Source organism: Idiotropiscis lumnitzeri, chromosome 18 (assembly GCF_059441095.1).
Source record: "Idiotropiscis lumnitzeri isolate Australia: NSW breed Sydney's pygmy pipehorse chromosome 18, RoL_Ilum_1.0, whole genome shotgun sequence".
NCBI lineage: Eukaryota > Metazoa > Chordata > Actinopteri > Syngnathiformes > Syngnathidae > Idiotropiscis > Idiotropiscis lumnitzeri.
The window spans coordinates 15,446,371-15,472,962 of record NC_142408.1 but is presented as its reverse complement, the minus strand read 5'-3'; the positions used below and the strand labels follow the sequence as shown (position 1 = coordinate 15,472,962).

At 43.7% G+C, this 26,592-nt stretch overlaps 1 protein-coding gene and 1 pseudogene across 1 annotated transcript in view; one reads left to right on the top strand and one right to left on the bottom strand.

Annotated features, from left to right (window-relative positions):
* LOC148319656 (protein crumbs homolog 1-like) overlaps positions 1–26,592 on the top strand; it is a 111,223-nt gene that overhangs the window by 7,686 nt on the left and 76,945 nt on the right. The gene's annotated exons all lie outside the window — the stretch shown is intronic.
* On the bottom strand, positions 7,776–22,672 carry LOC148319658 (uncharacterized; annotated as a pseudogene).

Here is a 26,592-nt window from a genome sequence, read left to right as displayed (position 1 = left end):
TCCGCGCGTAGTATTTGGAAGCCGTCCAATTCCACGACGGCGTCCGGCGTTAGCTCTGTTAGCCACGACTCCGTGAACACCAGCAAGCTAGCCTCCCGGACAATCCTCTCGTGCCGGGTTAGCGCTGTTAGCTCGTCCATTTTGTTGGAGAGGGATCGAACATTCCCCATAATAACGGACGGGAGGACGGGGTGATATCGTCTCCTCCTTGCCTGGCGTTTAGCCCCCGCACGACATCCCCGTCTCTTCCTCCTCAGCTCGCGGGGAATATCGGGTCTCGCTCCGGGAGCCCACGCGGGGTTATTAATTTGACATCTCTACTTATGCACATATCAACCTCTGAAAATATTAAGGGGGGGGGCTAGTAGGGGTCGTCTATTTTATTCAGAGTCTTAGTCTTAGTCTGTATAAAAGGGGCGGTGACGCACTGCTTTTTTAAAAAATTCGACTATGCTCAAAATTTTTCGGGTGTTATTTTAATTAATTTATTTTTTGGGGCAAATTGACCTTAAGTGTCATTTTGTTATTGATTTATTGACAAAGACAAATTAAGACAAATTAAAGAGAAATATTAAATAAATCAATACATGTCTTAGTTCAAAACAGTTTATGAGTTCAAAGGAAGTAGGAAGAAGACTTAATCTAACTGACCAATCCTACCCCTTGTTCTCTATGAATTATTAGAAATCACATGATAATACCAGAGCTGGGCACTTGACCCTTTTTTTACCAGTCAGTCGCCTGCCCTCCGGCCGCGAACGAGGTACCCTTCTGGCCTCGACCCAGCGGCCTTATTCTAATTGTCGGCTCTAAACCCATTCCGCCAAAAAAAAAAAAAAAAAGGGTGCGTGCATGACGCCACCAATGGAGAGATGCTTACAGTAGGCATTTATGCATTGATAATTAGCTGGCTAATTTACTATTCAAATCAACTAACCTTATTATGGGCTTATTTTGGTGGTTAGTGTTTCGTCAAACCGAAGTGAGTTAACGGTTTGATTTCCCTTCTGTTCTCCAGCTGGGTTTAGATGGAGCCATGTATTCCGATTAGAAAGGATCTGAATGACCAAACGGAATGAAAAGACTTCTGAAATGCGCTATATAAATCAAATTGTATTGTATTGAATTGTATTTAAACACCCCCATCGGAATAAAGAGGCTGAATCCGAATGGAATTTTATTCAGATTCATAGTGTTGGTTTATTCCTTTTGCCAATCCGAATGAGCATTATGTACACAATTTAACGTAAATGCGTAGGATGTCATCGCATACGCACTTTAAAATGGCAGCGTCATACCAGAGCTCGTCTGCTAAGCGAGAACTATTTCCTGTCCTGGTAACTAGTTTTTATTAAGATGCTGCATTAATAAAAGAACTTCCTGAGGGATACGGTCGAACGCCTTCTCCAAGTCCACAAAACACATGTAGACTGGTTGAACGAACTCCCATGCACCCTCGAGGACCCTGCTAAGAGTGTAGAGCTTCTCCACTGGTCTACTGTTCCACGGCCAGGACGAAAACCACACTGCTCCTGCTGAATCAGAGATTCGACCTCCAGACGGACCCTCTATCTCGCACCCCTGAATAGACCTGACCAGGGAGGCTGAGGAGTTTAATTCCACTCTAATTGGAACACACCCTCCGGTCCCCCTTCTTAAAAAGAGGTACCAACACCCTGGTCTGCCAATCCTGGGGCACTGTCCCCGATGTCCACACAATCTAGTAGAAGCATGTCAACCATGACAGCCCCACAACATCCAGAGCCTTTAGGAACTCCGGGCGGATTGTAATCCATATTGCCAGACGGTACCTGTCAGCTGCCTCCAGAGTCCCGATAGGACTCCTTCTTCAGCCTGACTGTATCCCATACCGCCGGTGTCCACTAGCGGGTTCGAGGGTTGGCGCCACGACAGGCACCAACCACCTTACGTCCAGAGCTTTGATCGGCTGCCTCAACAATGGAGGCACAAAACATGGTCCATTCTGACTCAATGTCCCCCGCCTCCTCCGGTATGTGAACAAAGTTCTGCTGGAGGTGGGAGTTGAAACTCTTTCTGACAGGCGATTCTGCCAAGCGTCACTTTCGGCGCGACATCTTTTCCTCTGCTTTTATCCACCGGGCGAGTAAACGCAACTATGGTTTCGTGCACCACCACATGCAACACTTGCACCATTCTCATGGAAAGACTCTCCCTGCTAGAGGGACGTGTCCGCCAGCTAGAGCAGAGTAATGTGGTAAGCGTAAACGTGGCGGACACGACTGTTAGCACGGGTTGTAGCCAACCTGCTAGTCTGGTTAGCATTGGCCGTAAACGGCTTGCTAATCGCGGTGAGCCTGTTAAGACACATAGCAGTTCCATTCCACCTCGGTCTCATGGCTCCCGCACCTTAGTGATAGGTGACTCCATTACCCGCAACATTAAGCTTGAAAATCCAGCCACAGTAATGTGTATTCCTGGGGCCAGAGCACCCGACATAGAAGCTAATCTTATGGAGCTAGCGCGCAAGACACCTATACACCAGCGCAGTGCAAACAACGCTAGCTATTCAGATATAGTGATACACGTTGGCTCCAATGACACTAGGATGAAGCAATCAGAGATCACAAAGAAAAACATAGCAAGGACTTGTGATCTCGCCAGAAAGATGAGTCGGCATCGAGTAATTGTCTCTGGCCCCTTGCCTGCGAGAGGCAATGATGAGAGGTTTAGTAGATTATTCTCGCTAAATAAGTGGCTGGCTAGTTTTTGTAGTGAGCAGGCACTGCAGTTTATAGATAACTGGCCTTCTTTCTGGGGCCGACCCGACCTGCTGAGGATGGACGGCCTTCACCCTAACTGGGAAGGCGCCATCACTCTTTCTAGAAACATAGATTATTGTTTGAGCCTTCCATGACTATTCATATTAGAGCAGGTCGGGCTGCAGGCGAATAGTGAGCCTGTAAGGAAGGGTATGGAGTCTGTAAGGCTAGAGCTAACTAGCGCTATGCTAGACTTAGACAACACACATAGCTTTTCTTCTAGATTTGAGCGCTACACACCATACGCTGTTACATCTCATACTGATATAATTTCTACTGAGGTGGCAATACATGATGGGTTTAAGCATTCCTCCTTGGTCGGTTTTATTGACGACGAGCCGTTCTCTCAAAAGAATAGCACTCGAAAGCTGGTAAATAACTATCGGATTCCGACCGTCAGAATTTCTCGCCGCGTTTATAGTCGCTCGAGGTACAATCCGGGACCTAGGCAAGGCAATCTCCTTAATATTATGACCAGGAGTCCTGTTGCGCGGAATAACTTAGATAGACCTATTTTACTGAAACTCGGTTTTTTAAATATTAGATCGCTTTCATCGAAAGCCTTGTTAGTTAATGACCTTATTAGAGACCATAATCTTAACATGATTGGTCTTTGCGAGACCTGGTTAAAACCGAATCAGTTTGTACCGCTAAATGAGGCTTCGCCTCCAAACTTCGTGAGCTCGCATGTTGCGCGCCCTCAAAAGAAAGGCGGGGGTGTAGCCCTCATTTCCGAATCTAACCTAAAACTTAGTCCTCGTTTTAGCAATTCCTTTAAAACATTTGAAGTTCTCATTATGCGATCCTCAGCCGAGCTGCCGTTTTATCTTGCCGTTATTTATCGTCCACCTGGCTCTTACTCCGGCTTTTTAGATGAATTTTCTGAACTCGTAGCTGATTTAGTAACTCATGCGGATAATATACTTATCATGGGCGACTTCAACATTCATATGAATCTCCCGTCGGAACCACTTACCGTGGCGTTTCGGACAATCATTGATATGTTTGGTTTCACGCAAATAATAAATGAAGCAACGCATATAAATGGCAATACGCTAGATTTGGTATTAACCCGAGGCTTAGCATCTTCAAAAATAATTGTATTACCATATACCAGTGCTTTATCTGACCATTACTTTATCAAATTTGAAGTCTTGGCTCACTGTCATCGTTCTGACCATAATCAAAATTATAGCAGCCGTAACATTAGCTCCTCAACCATCGTTGCGTTCTCTGAGCTACTCCCTTTAGCAACTGCTTCGTTTCCTAATTATATTGGTATGATTGATGATCTCACAAACAACTTTAATGTCGCTTTGTTAAATGCGCTTGACTCCGTCGCGCCTTTAAAAACTAAAACTCGTCCAAAGAGGCTTACTCCGTGGTTTTTCAGTGGAAACGCGCGTACTGAAACGATCTTGTAGGAAGCTTGAGCGCAAATGACGTGCGACCAAACTTGAGGTCTTCCGTCAGGCATGGTGCGATAGTTTACTAATATACAAAGAAGCGCTTAATCTAGCCAAAACTAATTATTATTCTAGATTAATTGTTTTACATAAAAACAACCCTAAATATTTATTTGATACCGTGGCAATGCTAACGCAACAGCGACCAACCTCGGATAGCTCTTCCTATTCAGCTCACGATTTGATGCCATTTTTTACTCAGAAGATAGAATGTATTCGTGATGAGATTAAAGACACTGTTCTTAAAATTCCGTCGAATTCCGCGATAAATGGTGTTAATAGGGACATTAGGGCTGATAACTGTCCGATAACCTTATGTCATTTTAAAAAAATATCTCTTGAGAGCCTAACAAAATTGGTTAGTGCGGCAAAACCGACAACTTGTGTGCTCGATCCGCTTCCTGGCAAACTAATTAAAGAACTGTTTACGACCCTAGGACCGTCTGTTTTAAATATAATTAATCTATCACTTACCACGGGTGTAGTACCAGCAGCTTTTAGGACCGCCGTTATCCGACCGTTACTTAAGCAACCAAACCTTGACCCAGAGAGTCTCATCAACTATAGGCCGGTTTCAAATCTTCCGTTTATTGCAAAAATTCTTGAAAAAGTCGTAGCGCAACAACTTAATGAATATATGACTGCTAATAATCAATTTGAACCTTTCCAATCGGGTTTTAGAGCCGACCACTCTACTGAGACGGCCCTTGCTAAAGTTACTAATGATCTTCTCATAGCTATGGACGCCGACACCTCATCAATATTACGCTTACTCGATCTTAGTGCCGCTTTTGATACCGTTGATCATAACATATTATTACAACGCCTTGAAACGTGTGTTGGCATTTCAGGTTCAGCGCTTTCTTGGTTTAATTCGTATCTGTCGGAGAGGACGCACCGTGTAATTCATGGCAATACGACTTCGGATCTTTGTAAGATCACATGTGGAGTTCCGCAGGGATCGGTACTTGGACCTCTATTGTTTAGCATCTATATGCTACCGCTTGGTGATATTATACGGAAATATAACATTAGTTTTCACTGTTATGCTGATGATACGCAATTATACATGCCGTTGGATATAACGAATCCGCGCGACTGCTATAAATTAGAGGCGTGCCTTGCCAAAATTAAACAATGGATGTCTTTCAATTTTTTGCGTCTTAACTCAGATAAAACCGAGATGCTCATCATTGGACCAGCGCGTCATCTGTACCTTCTCAAAGACACCACTCTGAATATCGATAAATGTAATATTATCCAAAAGGATTCAACAAAAAATCTCGGTGTTATATTTGACGCAACTATGTCATTTCAAATGCACATTAAAAATATTACTCGAACTGCGTTTTTTCATCTGCGTAACATTGCTAAAATTCGCCCAATTCTATCAACGTGTGACGCGGAAATCTTAATCCATGCGTTTGTTACGTCTCGCCTCGACTATTGTAACGCTTTGCTCTCGGGTCTCCCCATGTCGAGTATTAAAAGTCTGCAGTTAGTTCAAAATGCAGCAGCTAGACTCTTAACTAAGACGAGAAAGTTTGATCATATTACCCCGATATTAGCCAATTTGCATTGGCTTCCGGTCCATTTGAGATGTGATTTTAAAGTTCTGCTACTTACTTTTAAAATATTGCACGGCTTAGCACCTTCTTATCTCGTTGACCTCGTGGTACCATATTTTCCGTCCCGAAACCTTCGCTCACAAAATGCTGGTCTTTTAGTGATCCCGCGAGCCAAAAAGAAGTCCGCAGGTTCTAGAGCGTTCTCTATTTGGGCACCAATGCTTTGGAATGCACTACCCTCAGATATTAGAGGCGCCACCTCAGTAGAAATGTTCAAAACACTATTAAAGACGCATTTATACTCTTGTGCATTTAGCTGAAATATTTGTTGGCCTGTTTACTGCCGCTTTTTTTTTTTCTTTTGTTTTCTTTTCTGCCCCCTTTTCCCCCGGCTGGGGGATTAGGTGACGGTGACCCACTAGGAAGTTTAAGGCATTGACCAACTGGGCATGCACCTGTTCCAGTGATGTCATCTTCCTGCAGCGCGACATTTGATCAATTTATTTATATACTTTAGCATCTAATTTAATTATTTGTTGGCCTGTTTACTGCCGGTTCTTCTCTTTTCTGCCCCCTCCTTCCTCTGCTTGGGAATTAGGTGATGGGGACATGCTTTGAAGATTACGGCATTGACGAACCGGGAAGGGACCTGCTCTGCCGAAGTCGTCTTCATGCAGCGCCTTTTCTGATTTCCTTATATTTCAGCACTTCATTGAACTACTTGTTGGCCTGTTTACTATTTCTGTTCTTTTTTTTCTGTTCCCAATTCCACGGCTTGGGAATTAGGTGATGGTGATTCACTTGGAAGTGGCTGTTCTGAATTTACACCAACTGACTGGTACAAGATCGAAGGCTCATCCTCGGATATGCTGCCATGGATATTACGGCCCTGGATGAGGACCCACTCCACTAAAGTCATCTTCCTGCAGCACTTCATTCAATTGACTCTTATATTATCTCATCTATTATTGCATAGCATCATTGTATGTGTCAAATGTTGCCCAGTTGGCATCCATTGCAGCCTGGTCATCCTGGAAGGGGGATTCCCCCATCTGTGGTCCCTTCTCAAGGTTTCTCACTTTTCCCCTAATGAGGTTTTGTGAGTTTTTCCTTGCCCTCCTGGGGGTTAAGATCGGGGATGTCGATTGTGGCTATGTAAAGCCCTTTGAGACTGTCTGTGATTAAGGGCTATACAAATAAAATTGACTTGACTTGACTTGACGTTCCCAGCAGACGCGCACAATACGTTTGGGTCAGACGCATCTTCCCCCACCATCAGAGCCAACTCAGATGGTGATCAGTTGACAGCTCCGCCCCTCTCTTCACCCGGCAGCCAAAAACAACTTTTTTATTTAGCAAATCTAAATTTGTAAATAGAACAGCCAAGGGTAAAAAAAAAAAACTGCCAGATGCTTCGAGGTCATGAGTAAACAAACTGCGCAGGACTGGCGCTCCCTGAGCATGCACAGTGCATCGGGCACCATCGTCCACGGGGCGCACCATCTCGTCATTGGGTACACTTTGCGGCATCGAGTGTGCACGGCGTGTGCGCATAAGCCCGGGGAAAATATATCTACCGGCGTTATGTATTCAGGATACAAAAAAAACTGTAACTGTATTTCATTACTGTTGCAGATTGTTGTATATATATATATATATATATATATATATATATATATATATATATATATATATATATATATATATATATATATATATATATATATATAAGATGGTCCAACCCCATTCAAGAGCGCTAATACCAGAGCCCAACCTATCTATGGAGTTTAAACCCGACTATCTCAAGTCGGAACTTCTCAGCCTCACACACCAGCTCGGGCTCCATCCCTGCCAGAGAGGTGACATTCCATGTCCCAAGAGCTAGTTTCTGTAGCCGGCGATCGGAGCGCCAAGGTCCCGACCTCTTTCCGCTGTCCTGCTCACATAGCCGCAAACCCCTTAGGCCCCTCCCACAAGTGGTGAGCCCATGGAAAGGGGGTCCCCCGTTGCCTCTTCGGGCTCCTTGGTAGCAGCTCGCCAACGAGCCTCACCTCCAGGCCTGGCTCCAGAGGAGGGGCCCGGTGACCTGCGTCCGGGCAAGGGAAATCGAGGTCCAAATATTTTTGTTGTCATAAGGGGCTTTGGGAGCCGTGCTTTGTCTGGACGCTCACCTAGGACCTGTTTGCTATTGGTGACCCTGCCAGGGGCAAAAAGCCCCTGACAACCATGTATATGCATAAACACATACATATATGCATCCATACATATATTTACATACACACTGGTATATAACCCAAATAAAAGTTAAGCTAAAAACAGCGCTCCTTTTTCCTTATTTATATTCAAAATAACTGCATGAGCATGACGTGTAGACTATTCAATATACATTCTATCAATAAAATGACCAAACAGCTCAAGAAGAAAAACAAACAGACCTTATTTTCATAAACAGATAATCAAATGTATAATCCAAAACCTAAAGCATTGTTATTAAAGACCTAAGAATCATAGATTGGGGAGAAGTTATCATGTCTATTCATGATTTCTATGTTTTTGTAGTACAGTGAAACCCCGGTTATCGCGGTTGACCACCCGCGAAAACTGAAAATCCGCGAAGTAGCGGCGCCCCTTCAAAAATGCTTAAAAAAACCTATACAGGTATACAGTATACCCCCCGTATACAGTACACCATATAGAATACGGGTGGAGAGAGAGAGAGAGTGAAATGCATGTTATAACCAAAAAAAACTAATTATTATTAAAACTTATTATTTTTTTATTCCCCAGCCATTATTTTTGTATTTATTCAATATTTATTTAACCGCTCCAGCGCCCCGTCGTGCCGCTCGGCGAAACTACAATGCCCCCGCGGAGCAGAGCGAATGGAGAGCCCCGATCGTGCCCGGGCAAAAAAGTTTTTAATTTTTGAATATTTTTTAGACCCGCGAAGCACTGAACCCGCGAAAGGTGAACCGCGAAGTAGCGGGGTTTCACTGTACTACATTTTTTTAATGACATAAATTAACACCTTTTACAGAAACACACGTTTTCTTTATGTTTGTTCTTATCCTAGAGTGTTTTTGTGTTTTGAATTCAAAAGTGTTTAATTTAATAAATGATGGATTACTTGATTCTATATAAGTTGAATAGTTAACAATTTGCCATTTACTGATTTACTCATGTTATTTCAATTGAATTAATGATAATTTTGTCTTTTTGTTTAATTTGTCTGGTACTAAAGATTATATACCGTATTTTTACGGCCAAAAGACGCGCGCTGTATCAAAGGGCGCAGCATCAGTTGAGGGTGCTATTTCTGTCTTTAATACTTAGACTGGGCGCGCCGCTCTACGAGGCGCGTGCTAGCTTGCGCATGCTGACTCACGCATGCTGGCTCGCGCATTCTGGCTCGCGCTTGCTGGCTCGCGGATGCTGGCTCGCGGATGCTGGCTCGCGCATGCCAGCACTCATGCGAATATTTGTCAGAAGCAGCACCTCAGCTCAGACACATCTGAAATGCCATGGCAACACATCTATTGGACAATATCAGGGGAGGGATGTCACTGGTCACCACAATCCTTAGAGTCACTGTTTCAAATCAAAACCAAAAATATCTCGGAACAGCATAGAAGCAAACAATGAAACAAAGAAATAAAATTAACACAAAACATGCATCTCTCATGCCAATCATATCCCCAAAAGAAATAAAAATAACACAAAAAGAGTACTGATGCATTCCAGATGCCTCAGCCTCAGCCAATCAGATGGCTGGTTAGAGAGACGTGAGTGGTGTGCTTTGGGCAGTGTTTTTTTTTTTTTTTGCAGTCTGTTGTCCAAACCTGTGATGTTTCTTGCTTGCAAAAACATGAATGAGACAGACTACGACATTGTGGACAGCTGACCCTTTGTCCAGCTTTCTCTTGCACCATCACCCAAAAACGTATTCACATGTATTCGTCACACTCAACTCGACTGTGAAAACCTGGCGTGATGACGCCATGAGTGAATTACAGGACTGCTTTCAAGGCACCAACTGGGACCTCTTTGATCATCAGGACCTTGATGTTTACACGCATTGTGTACTGGACTACATCAAGTTCTGCATGGAAACTGTGTCCCTGAACAGGACCATACGGACCTTCCCAAATGCGAAGCCCTGGATGTCCAGCCAGGTCCGCTCTCTTCTCAAGGCCCGTGACGCTGCCTTCAGGTCAGGCGACAAAGCCCAGTACAGGGTGGCTCGTGCTGACCTGAGCAAAGGCATCAAGCTAGCCAAGGCAAACTACAAGAGGAGGCTGGAGTCCCAACTTGCCAGCAACAGACCACGGGAGGTGTGGCAGGGTCTACGGAGCATCACCAACTTCCGAGGCAGCAGCACGACCTCTGTAGACCCGAGTGCATCGCTGACAGAGGAGCTTAACTGCTTCTTCGCTCGCTTTGACTCGCCCCAACCGTCACACCCCCGCACTTCATGCTCCAACTCCCCCCCACTCATCGTAGAGGAACACGATGTGAGGCGCGCGCTCCTGGCGGTTAACCCCAGAAAAGCTACTGGACCCGACGGAATACCAGGCAAGGTCCTCAGAGCATGTGCCCACCAACTGGCACATGTTTTCTGCAGGATCTTCAACCGCTCCCTGGCTCAAGCAGTCATCCCCTCCTGCTTGAAAACCTCCACCATTATTCCTGTCCCCAAAAAGTCACCCGCAGTCCCCCTGAATGACTACCGTCCTGTTGCGCTCACGCCAGTCATCATGAAGTGCTTCGAGAGGCTGGTTCTCCAGCACATCAGGGACTGCCTTCCTCCCACTCTGGACCCCTACCAGTTTGCATACCAGGCTAACAGATCCACTGAGGACGCCATCAACACTGCTCTGCATGTTGTGCTGGGCCACCTGGAACGACAGCAGAGCTATGCCAGGATGCGCTTTGTGGACTACAGCTCGGCATTCAACACAATCATCCCGGACATCCTCGTTGCCAAACTGGACATTCTCTGCCTCCCTGCCCTCACACACATCTGGATTAAGGACTTTCTGACCAACAGACCCCAGACTGTGTTGCTCGGCCCCTACACGTCCTCCAACCGTACGCTGAGCACCGGTTCCCCCCAAGGATGCGTGCTGAGCCCTCTCCTATACGCCCTCTACACCTACGACTGCAGCCCAGCCCACGGTAACAACACCATCGTCAAGTTTGCTGACGACACGACAGTGGTCGGTCTGATCTCGGAAGGTGACGAGACAGAGAGGAGGTCCAGAGACTGATGGCTTGGTGCGAGGACAACAGACTGCAACTCAACATTGCAAAAACAAAGGAGATCGTTATCGACTTCAGGAGGAACAAGACGGTGCCGCCCCCCATCTGCATCGACGGCGTGCGTGTGGAGAGGGTCCACATGTTCAAGTTCCTGGGAGTGCAGATCTCCGATGACCTTTCTTGGACACACAACACCACAGCAGTGGTAAAGAAGGTCCACCAGCGTCTGCACTTCCTGAGAGTCCTCAGGAAATTCAACCTGGACAGGAAGCTGCTGCTGGCCTTCTACCACTCGTCCATCGAGAGCCTGCTGACGTACTGTGTCTCCACCTGGTACAGCGGCTGCACTGAGGCGGACAGAGTGAGGCTCCACAGGACGGTCAAAACAGCGCAAAAGATTATTGGCTGCCCTCTCCCCTCACTGTCGGACATCTACACCGCCCGGTGCCTCAGCAGGGCTCTCAATATCGTCAAAGACAATACCCACCCAAACTCACACCTGTTCGACCTGATGCCCTCTGGCAGGCGCTACAGGTGCATCAAATCAAGGACCAATAGACTGAGAAACAGTTTCTTTCCAAGAGCCATCTCCATTCTAAACTCTCACACACACACACACGACCACCCTTACCTTGCAGAACAGCAACGTGGTGTGTTTTTATATATCCTATTCAGTATTATTTTCCATTGCACTAACTATTCTCTTATTTATCTCATTTATATATTTATCTGAATTATTGTTGTATTGCACTGGAGAGGGGAGCTCTCTAATCTCGTTGCACACTTGAGTACAATGACAATAAAGGGATTTCTGATTCTGAAGCATACATGTCTCAGACTTTGGCCAGCCGGGTGTGCTAACATGCACTCTCCAATGCCCCAAGGAAATCAGGCTCGATGGTCGAGAGAGTTGCTCAGTCCATACAATAGGCGCGTCGCATGACAATGCGCCTCGTTTGTTTTGGGGGAAATTTGGGTCTCTAAAGTGAGCCTTATGGTCGTGAAAATACGGTACTTCATTTTTTTTAAATTCAAGGATGTCAGGTTCACCAATTTGACATTTCATCAACACACCATCAATGAAGAGAAAGACGCACAAAATTTAGCTTTCAAGGAGAGCAAAGAGAAAGTCTGAATCCAATGCTTGTCTCTTTGCGTTCTGATCAAATCTCTTCGTTCACTCTCTTTTATTAATTTCCAGAAGTCTCTGAACATGTGTGTCTTCAACCTAAAGGGGTTGTGTAATCTAAGCGAGCAGCTGAAGACACGTGAAGTTGTTTTTCTGTGTGTGCATGTCTTGAAAGATTACTGTGCACATGTGATTAAAAATGCGTCAAAGCATTACTCAGCAGAAACATCTCAGTCTTGTAACAAGCTTCTAACTTCAAAACATCGCACTGCCACAAACAGATAAGTGGACCCCACCATCTCATCTTCCTTTAACATCTTCATTGAGGTAGTTGTTATGAACACTATGAAATCAGAAGCAATTTCCGTCATTGCAAAGCAAGAACATTTCACATAGATATTTATTGCAATCTATAAAGACTGTTGCTCTAGTTTTTAACTGCATGTAATCATTAAATAGCTCAATGCTACGTTTTCTTAGCAATAAAGCAAATGTGTGAACTATTTCATAATTACTCTTTCATTTCCCCTGTTTATCACAATTTATTCATCATAGCACAGAACCTGCGATCAGATTTTCCTTTTTTTTTCTCTCGATTCTTTGGAATTGTTAATTGTTCAAACTTGACAATGCTCAGAAATCCATTTGAAAAGGATATTTCAATATCACTATGTTTACTTGACCAGACAATTTTCGTAGACCTGGACGTCCGTTTTGCCAGGGCCACCTTCATTTACCTCTACCAGCAAAGGATACACCTAATCCAACCTAGCTGCAATAGGAGAAATACTTACAGTTATTAATCGATTAAAAGAACCCAAATACATGGAATGTAAAAACATCCACATGAGGTTAAGACATCTGAGAACATCCATCCATCCATTATCCGCCGCTTATCCGGGGTCGGGTCGCGGGGGCAGCAGCTTCAACAGGGAATCCCAGACTTCCCGCTCCCCAGCCACATCTTCCAGCTCTGCCGGAGGGATGCCCAGGCGTTCCCAGGCCAGCCGGGAGACGTAGTCTCTCCAGCGTGTCCTGGGTCGTCCTCTGGGCCTCCTGCCGGTGGGACATGCCCGGAACACCTCGCCAGGGAGGCGTCCAGGAGGCATCCTAAACAGATGCCCGAGCCACCTCATCTGGCTCCTCTCTACGTGGAGGAGCAGCGGCTCGACACTGAGCTTCTCACCCTATCTCTAAGGGAGAGCCCAGAACCCTGCGGAGGAAACTCATTTCGGCCGCTTGTATCCAAGATCTTGTTCTTTCGGTCGCGACCCACAGCTCGTGACCATAGGTGAGGGTAGGAACGAAGATCGACCGGTAAATCGAGAGCTTTGCCTTCTGGCTCAGCTCCCTCTTCACCACGACAGACCGATACAGCGTCCGCATCACAGCGGAGGCTGTACCGATCCGCCTGTCGATCTCTCGCTCCATCCTCCCCTCACTCGTAAACAAGACCCCAAGATACTTAAACTCCTCCACTTGGGGCAGGATCTCCTCCCCGACCTGGAGAGGGCACTCCACCCTTTTCCGACTGAGGACCATGGTCTCAGATTTAGAGGCGTTGAATTTCTTCGAAGCCATCTGGAAGTCGTTTTCCATGTCCTCACCGAACTCCTCCCCCGCCCGAGTTTTTGCTTCGGCAACCACCGAAGCCGCATTCCGCTTGGCCAGTCGGTACCTGTCAGCTGCCTCCGGAGTCCCACAGGCCAGAAAGGCCCGATAGGACTCCTTCTTCAGCCTGACAGCATCCCTTACCGCTGGTGTCCACCAGCGGGTTCGGGGGTTGCCGCCACGACAGGCACCGACCACCTTACGTCCACTGCTTCGATCGGCTGCCTCAACAATGGGGGCACGAAACATGGTCCACTCAGACTCAATGTCCCCCACCTCCCCCGGTACGTGGGCAAAGTTCTGCCGGAGGTGGGAGTTGAAACTATTTCTGACAGGGGATTCTGCCAAGCGTTCCCAGCGGACCCTCACAATACGTTTGGGTCTGCCGGGTCGGACCGGCATCTTCCCCCACCATCGGAGCCAACTCACCACCAGGTGGTGATCAGTTGACAGCTCCGCCACTCTCTTCACCCGAGTGTCCAAAACATGCGGCCGCAAATCCGATGACACGACTACAAAGTCGATCATCGAACTGCGGCCAAGGGTGTCCTGGTGCCAAGTGCACATATGAACACCCTTATGTTTGAACATGGTGTTCGTTATCGACAATCCATGACAAGCACAGAAGTCTAGTAACAGAACACCGCTCGGGTTCAGATCGGTGGGGCCATTTCTCCCAATCACGCCCTTCCAGGTCTCACTGTCATTACCCACGTGAGCATTGAAGTCCCCCAACAGAACGAGGGAGTCTCCAGGGGGAACGCTCTCCAGCACACCCTCCAAAGACTCCAAAAAGGTAGGTACTCTGAACTGCTGTTTGGTGCATAAGCACAAACAACAGTCAGCATCCGTCCCCTCACCTTAAGGCGGAGGGAGGCTACCCTCTTGTCCACTGGGGTGAACCCCAGCGTACAGGCGCCAAGCCGTTGGGCAATAAGTATGCCCACACCTGCTCTGCATCTCTCACCTTGGGCAACTCCAGAGTGGAAGAGTGTCCAACCCCTCTCAAGAGGACTGGTACCAGAGCCTAAGCTGTGTGTGGAGGTGAGCCCGACTATATCTAGTCGGAATTTCTCTGCCTCGCACACCAGCTCAGGCTCCTTCCCCGCCAGAGAGGTGACATTCCATGTCCCAAGAGCTAGTTTCTGTAGCCGGGGATCAGAGCGCCAAGGTCCCTGCCTCTTGCCGCTGCCCGACTCACATTGCACCCCACCCCTTTGGCCCCTTCCATAAGTGGTGAGCCCATGGGAAGGGGGACCCACGTTGCCTTTTCGGGCTGTGCCCGGCCGTGCCCCATGGGTGCAGGCCTGGCCGGCCACCAGGCGCTCGCCGACGAGCCCCATCTCCAGGCCTGGCTCCAGAGGGGGGCCCCGGTGACCCGCGTCCGGGCAAGGGAAACCGTGGTCCAATAATTTGGAGCATCATAAGGGGGTTTGGTGAGCCGTGCTTTGTCTGGACCCTCACCGAGGGCCTGTTTGCCATGGGTGACCCTACCAGGGGCAAAAGCCCCCGACAACTTAGCTCCTAGGATCATTGGGACACGCAAACCCCTCCACCACGGTAAGGTGACAGCTCGCGGGGGGTCATGAGAACATACCAAGACAAATTAGACCCGAGAACGCAAGGTTCTGATACTTGCCAAACATTTTGTCCCACCACTCTTGACCACATGGTTGTGTGACTTCAGAATGCGCCTTCATCCTCCTGTTTAGGGCACAAAAGGCCTGTAATGGCTCCTGTCAGAGACCCATCAGGAGAGGTGAGCTTTATAGGCCACCACGTTGCGCATACACCATTGGTGTCAGTCAGGAGCATATCCACCGCAATGCAGTTCTGAAAGCCATGAGTGATGTAGCTGTCAATTGTTCTTTAATGGCCAAAAAGCCCTCTTCAATATAGTTACTCAGCTGCTAGATATTGTAGTGGACGTAATTACTCCTTTAAACTTTTTATTCAGTGTGACCCACTCAAAAATAAACTCCCAACCTACAGCAATTTGATCTACTAATTAGTATTAATTTGAAACTCCTCTGGGTATTTCAATTGCATTAATATATGTGGGATCCCCATTTTTACAGAGGACAGTTGCGAAATAGGTTCCCCATATTTGTCCGTCTCTGTCCGATTTAATGTGGGTGAAAGAATAGTAACAGGTAAAAGCCGTGACTCTAATGGACAGACAACAGTAACATTTTTAAGAGTAATGGCATTCCATTAAATGTTAGTCAAGCCCACTCTCTGTCCACTTTTAAAACTCATTTAAAGACACATTTTTATTCTTTAGCTTTCTTTTGGTATCTTCTGTATATGTGTTTATGTGTTTTAGTTTGTGTTCTAATTTCCCGCAAATGTATATTACACCATGTGGAAAGCGCTTTGTTACAATATGGTACAGCTGCAGCCACAAATGGGCGTTCCCGTTTTATAATGGAAATGCCCGCTTCTGACAACGGGAACGCCACCTCACAACAAGGGCCACGTCCGTTGTCGCCTGTTCTCTGTGGCATTAGATTTATGCCACAATTACGTAAGCGTAATATCAAATACCTCAAACACAAACAGTTGATAGAAAGGTCTTCTGCATTCTAACACGCTGTTCTTCTTGTTTTAGTAATGATGAAAAAAACTTTTTTTCAAATATCTTTGTTTGGCTAAACATTATTGACCGTTTGTACTTCTATAAACATTTTTCTGTTCATTTTCTTTTTTATTATAATTTTTTTTTATTAAAAAAAAAAAAAATCACCTCTTGGAGTTGTGCATTTGCGTCTTCATCACTAGATGTCGCCATGGTAGTCGCTTTGCAATAACGTTGCGCCATTCTATTCTATTTTTTTTACCCCACCTCTGAGTTACGATTGGACAGTTAAACAGCTAATCAGAATCAGCCCTAGTGTCCGACTCCTGATTGGTTAAGAATTGTGGCACAACTGTCACGCCTGCATCGCAAGCGTGAATCAGCATTTTGTCCGTGTAGAGGAGAGAGAAGCCGCACGCGTAAAACCTATTTTGTGTGTATACTTAGAGGGTCTTTTACACGTGGAACACATTTTTGTATGCACAAAAAATGTTTTAGTCGGCGGTATTTCATTACACTGATGTAATTGTGGCATAAATCCAACGCTATAATATACAGGCAGATAATATCACCAGGCCCACTGCGAGACACCCCGTTGGGAACACCCCGGTTCTAACTGGATCCTTCCCATTGGTCGACTAAACGCTGACGCCCAGTGGGCGTTCTTGTGTCCTAACAGGAATGCCCTGGCTGCAGCGGGACCCTTCTCCTTTATTACAGCTCCAGCTTGTTGTATCTTATTGTATTATATATATAAGCCGTACATACCCCCCTCCTGTTTGAGGTGTGTGTTAAACCATGACTCATTAGCTGCCCAATCGTAAAGTTTCCATGTAGGACACGTTCGGTGTTTGGTGAAACATAGACGTCATCTTGTAATGTTGTACCTTCTTTTTTTTAGTTTTTTTTTTATAGCTTACAAGAAAATGTCAGTAAAGTTTACTTGACAGGCATGTGCTTAGTTCACAAAATTAATTTTCTGCCACAGTTGTCTAAATGACATTTTCAAATCTTTTTCATACTTCAGTTTTGATAGAGGAGCGGCAATTTATAAGTCCCAGAAAGGACACAATTTGCTTATTCATGTATTTATTTATTTCGTATTGATTTCCCCAAAGGCTTTCTAACACCCAAAACAGTCTAGCCCCGCATGCTCAAATTATGTCCCAAATATCTTATCTGCTGTCTACACAGCTGCAACTTTTTTTCTTTTTCTAACTTTATAACCCTCACTGGCCAAATGTTGCAACAACAACAGTTCCTTTTTCGGTCTTTTTAAAATCAGTAGATGCCACCAGTGCGTCATCCACATAGACTATAATCTGACTTCCCCGAGGAGGGTTAAATTTAGCCATGCCAGCTGTCATTGCCTGGAAGTAAATGGTCAGACTTTAACAATGTTCCTCGGTAATCGAGCAAAGACATACTTTTTCTTGTCAAGCGTGAACGCAAACCAAATCTGACTGTCCTTTACCACAGGGATAGAGAGAAAAAGAGTTACTTAATTCCTACCACAGTAAAAACAGCAGCATCTGGCCTCAAATTATTCAATAGTGTATGTGGATCAGGGACACACTGCACATTGCATAGCTGCATCAACAGCTGGCAAATCTTGAAGCAACCTTCAACCTGCGAAAGGCGGTTGCTTTCTTTTTTTTTTCTTCAGGAAAAATAGGAGTATTGCACAGGGAATCACTGCAGTTTTCAGCAATTGACTTAACACCGGTCGTATCCCCTCGAGTGCTACCAGTTTTAACTGATATTGACACGCACACACAGGGTCCGTATCGAATTTGCGTCTAAATTGAACCGTTAATACTCCTTCTATAACACCGATATCTGATGGTCCTTGTGACCACATTGTTAATGGTACGATATTTAAGAACTCTTCTTTGTCTTCTGTCAAATTTAAAAAGGTAGATTTTACCTTTAGTCAGAGAAGATGAATTCCCTCCTTCTAAAGCTGATGGAGTGAATCAGTCTGTTTCACCCGTGCGGAAACTGTCGGAACGCTGTTCGAATACAAATGGACAATTTTTATCTTTGCTGGAGTTTCCTGTGCCAATTTCAACGCAAACATTCTATCGGAACCCTCACTCCACTTATACCACATGTTTAGATGTAGCACGGATGCAGCCACTTAACTTTGCACCTCGTAAATCATTTTCATGCCATTTTCCAGCAAAGCGTCACACACAGTTTAACGGAGGCTTATTTTGCCAAGCCCAATGTATAATAATAAAATGTTGGTGCATGACTTACGGCAGCATTAAATTAATTTTGTTCTAATATTTCCTTCCGTTTAACAACAATATTCCCTTTTCGGGTGGGAATTAAGAGCGCCCCTATTTTCTTGAACCAATGCCAACTGTTGGGAAGCGGACTGGCTTAGTCATACCAAGGCTGGAACAAATCGTCTGAGTTTAATTTAAATTTTTTTACAAATGTCTACTATTCTTTTACTATATACCCTTTAACAAAAAGACACCTTCCATTATTTTGCTCTAAATGGCTGAAGTCCTCCCTACTAGTGTATGCAGCCATCAGGTTTTAAACCCTCTCACTACGAGTCGGCTCTCTGAAGCCTTCGTTGAGCTTTGTGTTCTCTCTTCAAACACTGAGGAACTCAGCTCTTGTTCCACTCATCTTGCTATTGTTAACTTCCTCGATCAGACTTGCGTCAGTAGTCTCAGGTCCAACCCGTGGTAAGGGTGAACTGACTGCAGTCAGCGTGGTGGACACAGACAACGAGGCGTCACTTCGCTTTGAAATCAGGGTTTTTATTGACGTCCGTCTCCTTCTAACTATCACTTACAACACAACCCATCTTTTCCGGGTCCCTCCTCACGCCACCAGCACACGTCACACGCCACATTGCTGTCTCAGGCTAAGCTAAGCTAGGGCTAATTATGTGGCCAAAAGTAAAAACGGTGCCATGGTTTCATGTGAGAACGTGTGCAGCTAAACAAGAATGCCACAAAGCTGAATGCAGGTGAAAAAAAGACAGGCTGCAGGTTTCTTATCAAATCCTAAAAGATTGCTGGTGTTGTTGGAAGGTGAAAGAGTCCGAAAGAGGGTAACTTGTCAAGTCATATGAAGGCAAATTATCATAATCTACATACTCGTATTTCTTGATTCTGCACATGAGCCCCATCAGCCGATTTGCACAGACTCGTCCCCTGAATTGTGCAATAGATTTTTGCAGTTTTTCACTGACAAGGTTGCTACAGCTAGGGCTCTAGTTTCAAATGGCACACTTGACCCCTCTGTCCATGTCTTTGCTCCCCATTGTTGGATTCCTTCCTCCTCACTTCTTTAAGGAGGTTCTCCGGAGTTTTGGCGAATCAGTTTTGGCCATTGTCAATAGCAGTAGTGTAGTCCCTGAAGATTTTAAACATGCTTCAGTGCAACACCTACTTAGGAAAACTGGCCTTGATCAAGGTGTGGTCAAATTTTATACACATTTCCAGGCTGCCTTTTATTTCTAAAATTGTGGTAAAAGTGGTGCACTGTTGGCAGAGTGGTACTACGCAGCAGTAATATTGTGTCCGACTATTTTCAGGATCAACAAACCAGAATCTCTCCATTTGTCAAAGGAATAAATTCACACAACCTGTCTCGTCTGAAGGTGTGGAAGAAGTGAAGACTTATATACTTAGAGGAATAAAAATCAACGAATCAAAGAAACATTGATATGTAACAAACATGCATGCAACACCGTAGCAACACATTTGAGAGCATATCTTTAAGACCCCTACTTGCTCTCACATTATTTTGACCTCAATAAACGTTGGAAAAACCTGGATTTTTTTACTATGTGCATATGAACATACACATTAGTTCGCAAATATGAATTTGGCAAATGTATACAACTTAAATTTTGAGCTGGTTTTGTTAAAACATCTGACGCCATATGGTTGATTGGAGAGTATTGCAAACTTATTTTCCTATTATTAAACAGTTGACAAGATAAAGTGAAAATTCATGTCAACATGTTTGCACCTTTGCCTTTTTAAAGGGTTTTTCGCCTGTGCTCTGGTGCCTTGATTGTCCTCAAAAAGAATAGGTCGCTAATATTGACATATGTCAATATGGGCCAGCAACTGTACTATGTAGAAACACTGTTGCACTCTGCCTCACATGTGGATAATATGCAGGGATAGGTTGTTTCTTTGTCTTCCATCAAACAATAGGACCGTTTTTGTTTGTGCTAATACAGTAACCCGTTGTGCTTCATCTGTCACTTGTGTCAAATGCCCAATCAGCATCACTGTATATTTGTTATCCTTGTTTGTCGTCACATTTAGTGAAGCAAAGATCCTGTTGGTTGTGCCCTTTAAGTACCTTAGAACGTGTATAAATAAAGTTGTATTGTATTTACTGTAGACCATTGTTCTTCTGTTGGTGTTTTGAAATATTGGGATAACTTACAACAAAACTCAAATCGGGTCTCGTGCAAGTAGTTAAATAAATGAAGGTATCCACACAGCCTGTCTGTATTTCCTGACATCACACACCTCTTCTATGTTCTCAGTATAGCGAAGTTTCTGTTCACGTTGCGTCATTCTTGGTTTAACCTAGTTCTTTAACATTTTCTCTGTGTAATTTTTATACACTTGCCATGTTGTCAAATATCACTACCAAGGTGATGTTTCACTTTGCCTAAGTCATAATTATCTTAATACTTTTTCATTGCTTGCAGAAATAATCATCAGCCCATATTCATATGATCACTTTCTCATCTCAGCCAATCAGAATCAGCCATAGTGTCTGACTCCTGATTAGTTAAGGATTGCTCCACAGTTATCACACGTACGGAGCCCCCCAGGGGACATCGGGAAAAAAATTAAGATTGCGTTATAATGCAATAATTTGCAATATATTGCAAAAGTTAATGCAAAAAAAACGCAATGCTATTGCGTTATAATGAAATAATAATTGCGTTAAAATGCAATACTATTGCAATATAATGCAATAGCTTTGCGTTATATTGCAATGAGTTTTTTTAATATTGCAAAATAATGCCAATCATTTGTGACTTCCGGGTTGCCTTGGCTATCATACGAGAGATTCCACTTCCGGGTTGCCTTGGCTATCATCAACACTACGATCAACATGGAGCATCAATGGGGGAATTTGATTGACTTTTATTTTTTGATTTGTGTTTAAGATACAAAGACTTAACAGCAGTGCTAGCCAATCGGCATGGAGTTATTATTAGCGAAAGACAACTTAAGAGAATTTTGCGCGACAGAGGACACTCAAGACCCGCAAGCACTTCTCTGACGTCGCAGTATTTGTTGAATTAATAAGTAATAAACTTCAAGGTTCGGGACAGCTTCATGGATACAGATGGATGTCCGCCAAGTGCTGAGAGAATGGTCTACGTGTCAGAAAAGAAGACGTGTGCATGTTACTAAGAGAGTTGGATCCCGGGGGCGTATCCCATCGGCAAGCTAGGAGACTTTTTTTTTTGCACAAAAACCTTCTGCAGTTTTCCTTCATGATTTTAATACAGGTGAGTAAATGGACTGACACGAGAGAAACAGCTGCTGCATCAAAATCAGCAGTTTTTCTAAATTATAGCTCAGTATTATTGTTTGTTAACATTGCCTTGCCATTATTATTCTTATTAGATATATAATGCTAAACAACTCATCAATGCATCTCATGAAAATAAACACAGATCTTTTAATTTAATTAACAAGTGAGGAGAAAATTGTATTATAGTTTTTCGGTAGACAATTGCTTTTTATACACAAGAGCAACAAACATATAGGCACATAAATAATAAGAGCTCTGGTGCCCCCTACTGACAACGCGAATAAAGATCATATTGGGAAACGATTACAAAGCATTAATAATTACAAAGTATTATTTAGTTATAAACATAGCTTACAATGCATAACTTCGTCACTCCACCACTGATTTGGCTGTTTTATAAGATTAGACATGATCACATTTCTGCCAACATAAATAACTATGTATATTTTTACAGGATGAGCTGGTTGACATGGTCCAGGTTTGGAATGCACACAACATCAGACCATCTCCAAACCCGAATGTTCCCAGTGGTCAACCCAATGTGATGTATTCGCTGCCTGAACTCTACGGAACTCGTGACAACCTTTCTCCAGTTGATAATGATAACCTGCAAATGTGCAGAACAAGATGTACATTTCGCCAGGCAATACCTTGTGATTCTACGAACTGTGCAACATCCTGATGACAGAGTTCAACTTGTCGATACCATCTGACATGTATCAAGCCCTGGACCTGTATATGTCTCTGACACAGAAGCTTAAAGCATTACTGTAAACCAGGGGTGTCAAACTCATTTTTCTTCGTGGGCCACATTGTAGTTTTGGCGTCTCTGGGAGGGCCGTTAGAACTACGAACCCAAATAAATGTATGATTGCCTTATATTAACATATATGCACAACAAATTTTTGGATAACGAGTTTTGCAATCACAAGCCAGTAAATAGTTTGTTCAACTATTTTTAAATGTATTTTAAAGGCGGGAATGGCAACAAATTCTTGTAAGATCCACCCATCCATTTTCTAAGCCGCTTCTCCTCAGGAGGTTGTGGGGGGTGCAGAAGCCAACTCCTGCTGTCTTTGGGCAGTAGGCAGGGTACACCCTGGACTGGTTGCCAGCCAATCGCAGGGCACACAAAGACAAACAACCACTCGCGCTCGCAATCACACCTAGGGACAATTTAGAGTATCCAATCAACCTATCATACATGTCTCATATGTAGTTTAAAATAGTTAAGACAATTTGAAAGAAACATGTCAAGTCAAAACACGATGTGCCTTCGCGGGCCACATAAAATGATGTCGCAGACCAGATCTGGCCAGCGGAGCTTGAGTTTGACACCAATGCTTTGTACTAAATCATTTATGTTTTGCATTCATGAAGTGTGTGTGTTGTCTTTGAAAAAGCTCACAATAAATGCTGTAAAATATTTAATATTTTTTCAAGAACGTTAACAATCTCTTTCACAGTGATCAGAACACAAATGGCATTTGTATTTTTAAAAACGAAATCAGTGCATGTGCAATTTGTAAAAAGTGCAACATACAACAATTTGAGCAAAAAGTGCACTGAATGGCAAAGGACTGCTGTAAAAAATAAAGCATGCCTAAAGTTAAAAGAAATATGAAAATAATCCCTTTTGGAAAAAGTGCATTATCACAAAACGATGCTTCAGTGAAGTCTCTAACCGATAATGTCAATTGTACCAAAGAGTTTGGATGAGCGCTTGTGTCAAGGAGCAATCTGAGATCTCAAGATTACTGGTAACACCGTTTTCATGTCCTGCATGCTTTACACCTGTGGTCCTCAAAACAGCTACACAATTTCCATAGGATGGAATAGATTTTTGGATTTCATCATCAGCTATGAGAAGTAACACAGTTGTGTCAATCTGGAAAAGCAAAATGTACCAAATATATTAATAACAATCCCAAATCGGCTCTCGCTCTTCACCAACACAACATTTAAGCAAATTCTCAAACTAGCAGGTGTAGAAAATAGCATGCAGTCTTAAGATAAATAATTTAAATTTACTGCCTGTTAGCTGAGGAACATTGGTAAATGGTAATTCACGTGCATAGCGCTTCACAGTGACCCTCATTTATCGACGGATGATGGAGCATCTGAAGTAACGAGAGGTTCATATCTTGCTCAAGGATACTTTGACATGGTTACAATGGCTGGGTATCGAACCCACAATCTCTCGGCGGGGAGACGACCACTGTGCCATGCCACCCGACGATTTATTGATCACTAATTAAAATGGCTAAATGCACGAAAAATACGGTACAATGACGGCAGGTTCAGATTCGCTATATTTCTACGAGCTGCATATCTTGCAACGTTAGATAATGAAGGAAACAGAAATCACAATAGTGTCAACCAGCAATATAATCAGCACATCTTCCGTTTTTAATTGATATCTGGAGTGTTATTGTTTGGGGCCAACAGTCCAGAGATGTACCCGGGCGATTTACCTAGCGGACGAAAACCTTTAGAGTTTACACTGCAGATGCTGTTGAAAAGCAATGCGAACTTAAATTTATAACAACTTCGTTTTGTTCACTAACCGATAACAATTAGTAGTACATACATTATCCCTTTGTATGCGAAGGATGTCCTCTTCTGGAACACCTCTCGGCTGCAAAAATGAGCATCGATGCTCGCAACATCGCTACTGTACAAGTCTAGGACCCGGAAGTGTACGTCTTTCCCTCATAAAACAACAGTGCTTTATATTGCATATATTATTTTTCATTGCAATATAACGCAGTAAAAAAGGAAAACTAATTGCATTATATTGCAATTAGTATTGCATTATAATGCAATAGTATTGCATTTTTTTGCCTTAACAATTGCAATATATTGCAAATTATTGCATTATAACGCAATCTTAAATATTTTCCCGATGTCCCCTGGGTGGCTCCGTACACCTGCATCGTAAGCGTAAATCAGCGTTTTGGTGGAGGAGAGAAGCAGTAAGCGTAAAACCTAGTTTTGCGCGTAAGCGTAACCCTCCAGGTTTTTGTACACGCTAAACACATTTTTGTATGCATCACGCTTACGTAAATGTGGCTTGTACGCGGTATTTCACATTACGTTCACGCCAAACTAATTTTTGTATGCGGTATTTGACATTACACTTTTGTAGCATTGTAGCATAAATCTAACGCCATACATTTCATGTAGCCCAATTGCGAATGTATATTGCACAAATGTAAAATGTGCAAATTTTTCACTGCATACGGCAAACTGCTTATAGCGGTTGCTATTGATCCTTGTTTTAGGTTTCCGGTATGCTTACAATCAGGGTGAACATTGACACCACATGCTGCCAATGGAAGTTAGATTTCGGGATCACAGTGGAAAAACAAGGCTTGTCATTGGTAAAGAAAATCCCAATGTAAAAAGATATTGAGTTAAGATTCTGCAAAAGCGGAATAATGGCCTGTGAAAAAGTCCTTTTGCATTTATTTGTTTAATATTCATATTTGATTGTTCGGAAAATCTGATTTTTAGCAAAATACACATCTAATAAAAGTAAAATATTCTGAGGATTATAGGCTGTCCCCTCTCTGTCGGACATCTACACCACCCGGCGCCTTAGCAGAGCTCTCAATATCGTCAAAGACAATACTCACCCGAACTCACACCTGTTTGACCTGTTGCCCTCTGGCAGGCGCTACAGGTGCATCAAATCAAAGACTAATAGACTGAAAAACAGTTTCTTTCCGAGAGCCATCACCATTCTGAACTCACACACAGACACGACCACCCTTACCTTGCAGAAAAGCGACGTAATGTGTTTTATTTACCCAATTTCGTATTATTTTCCATTATTTATTCTCTTATTTATCTAATTTATATATTTGATTAAATTATTGTTGTATTGCACTGGAGAGGGGAGCTCTCTAATCTCGTTACACACTGTACAATGACAATAAAGGGATTTCTGATTCTGATAAATAGAATAGTGTTGCATTGATTTAATTCTGAATTCAATTGAACAGAAATTCACAAGAGCAATAGAATAAAAGTATATGCGCGACTAAAATTAAATTTAAAGTTAACAATGCTTGCCATTCTGTCTTGAGCAGCATGGGGATTGTCCCAAAAGGCAAGAGGGATTACAACTCGAAGAGGCTGCAGAGGTCAACAAGGCCAACTAACCTGCTTTGGCTGGTGAAGAGTTGCTCTCAGGACAGATAAATATACATTGGATTGCAGGTTACTGTGGTGAGACCAGGGTATGTGCTTGACTGATTTCCAACTGTTTACAGGTACATGGCTTACCTCTTTTCATCATTTGCAAGCTCCTTGGTTCTTGATCCTCTGGTTATATGTTGGGTCCTCCATGATAATATTGTAACACTCCATATATGGTTATACCATTATCCAACTGAAGAGCAAACATTTGCAAAGGTAGCAAATGTTGCATTCCCATCAGGGTTTGTTCGAGGTCGAAAACTTTCACAGATGTTCGGCTTGTCCCAAGGGAAATTTCAACATGTTCATAATTTCCGTGCGACAAGAAAAACTACAAAGATTGTTGCCATGCATCTGGCGAATTTTTGGCAAATGTTTGCAACCTTGATGATCCATGATGTGAAACATGTATTCGCTAATTGCTACATTTGAC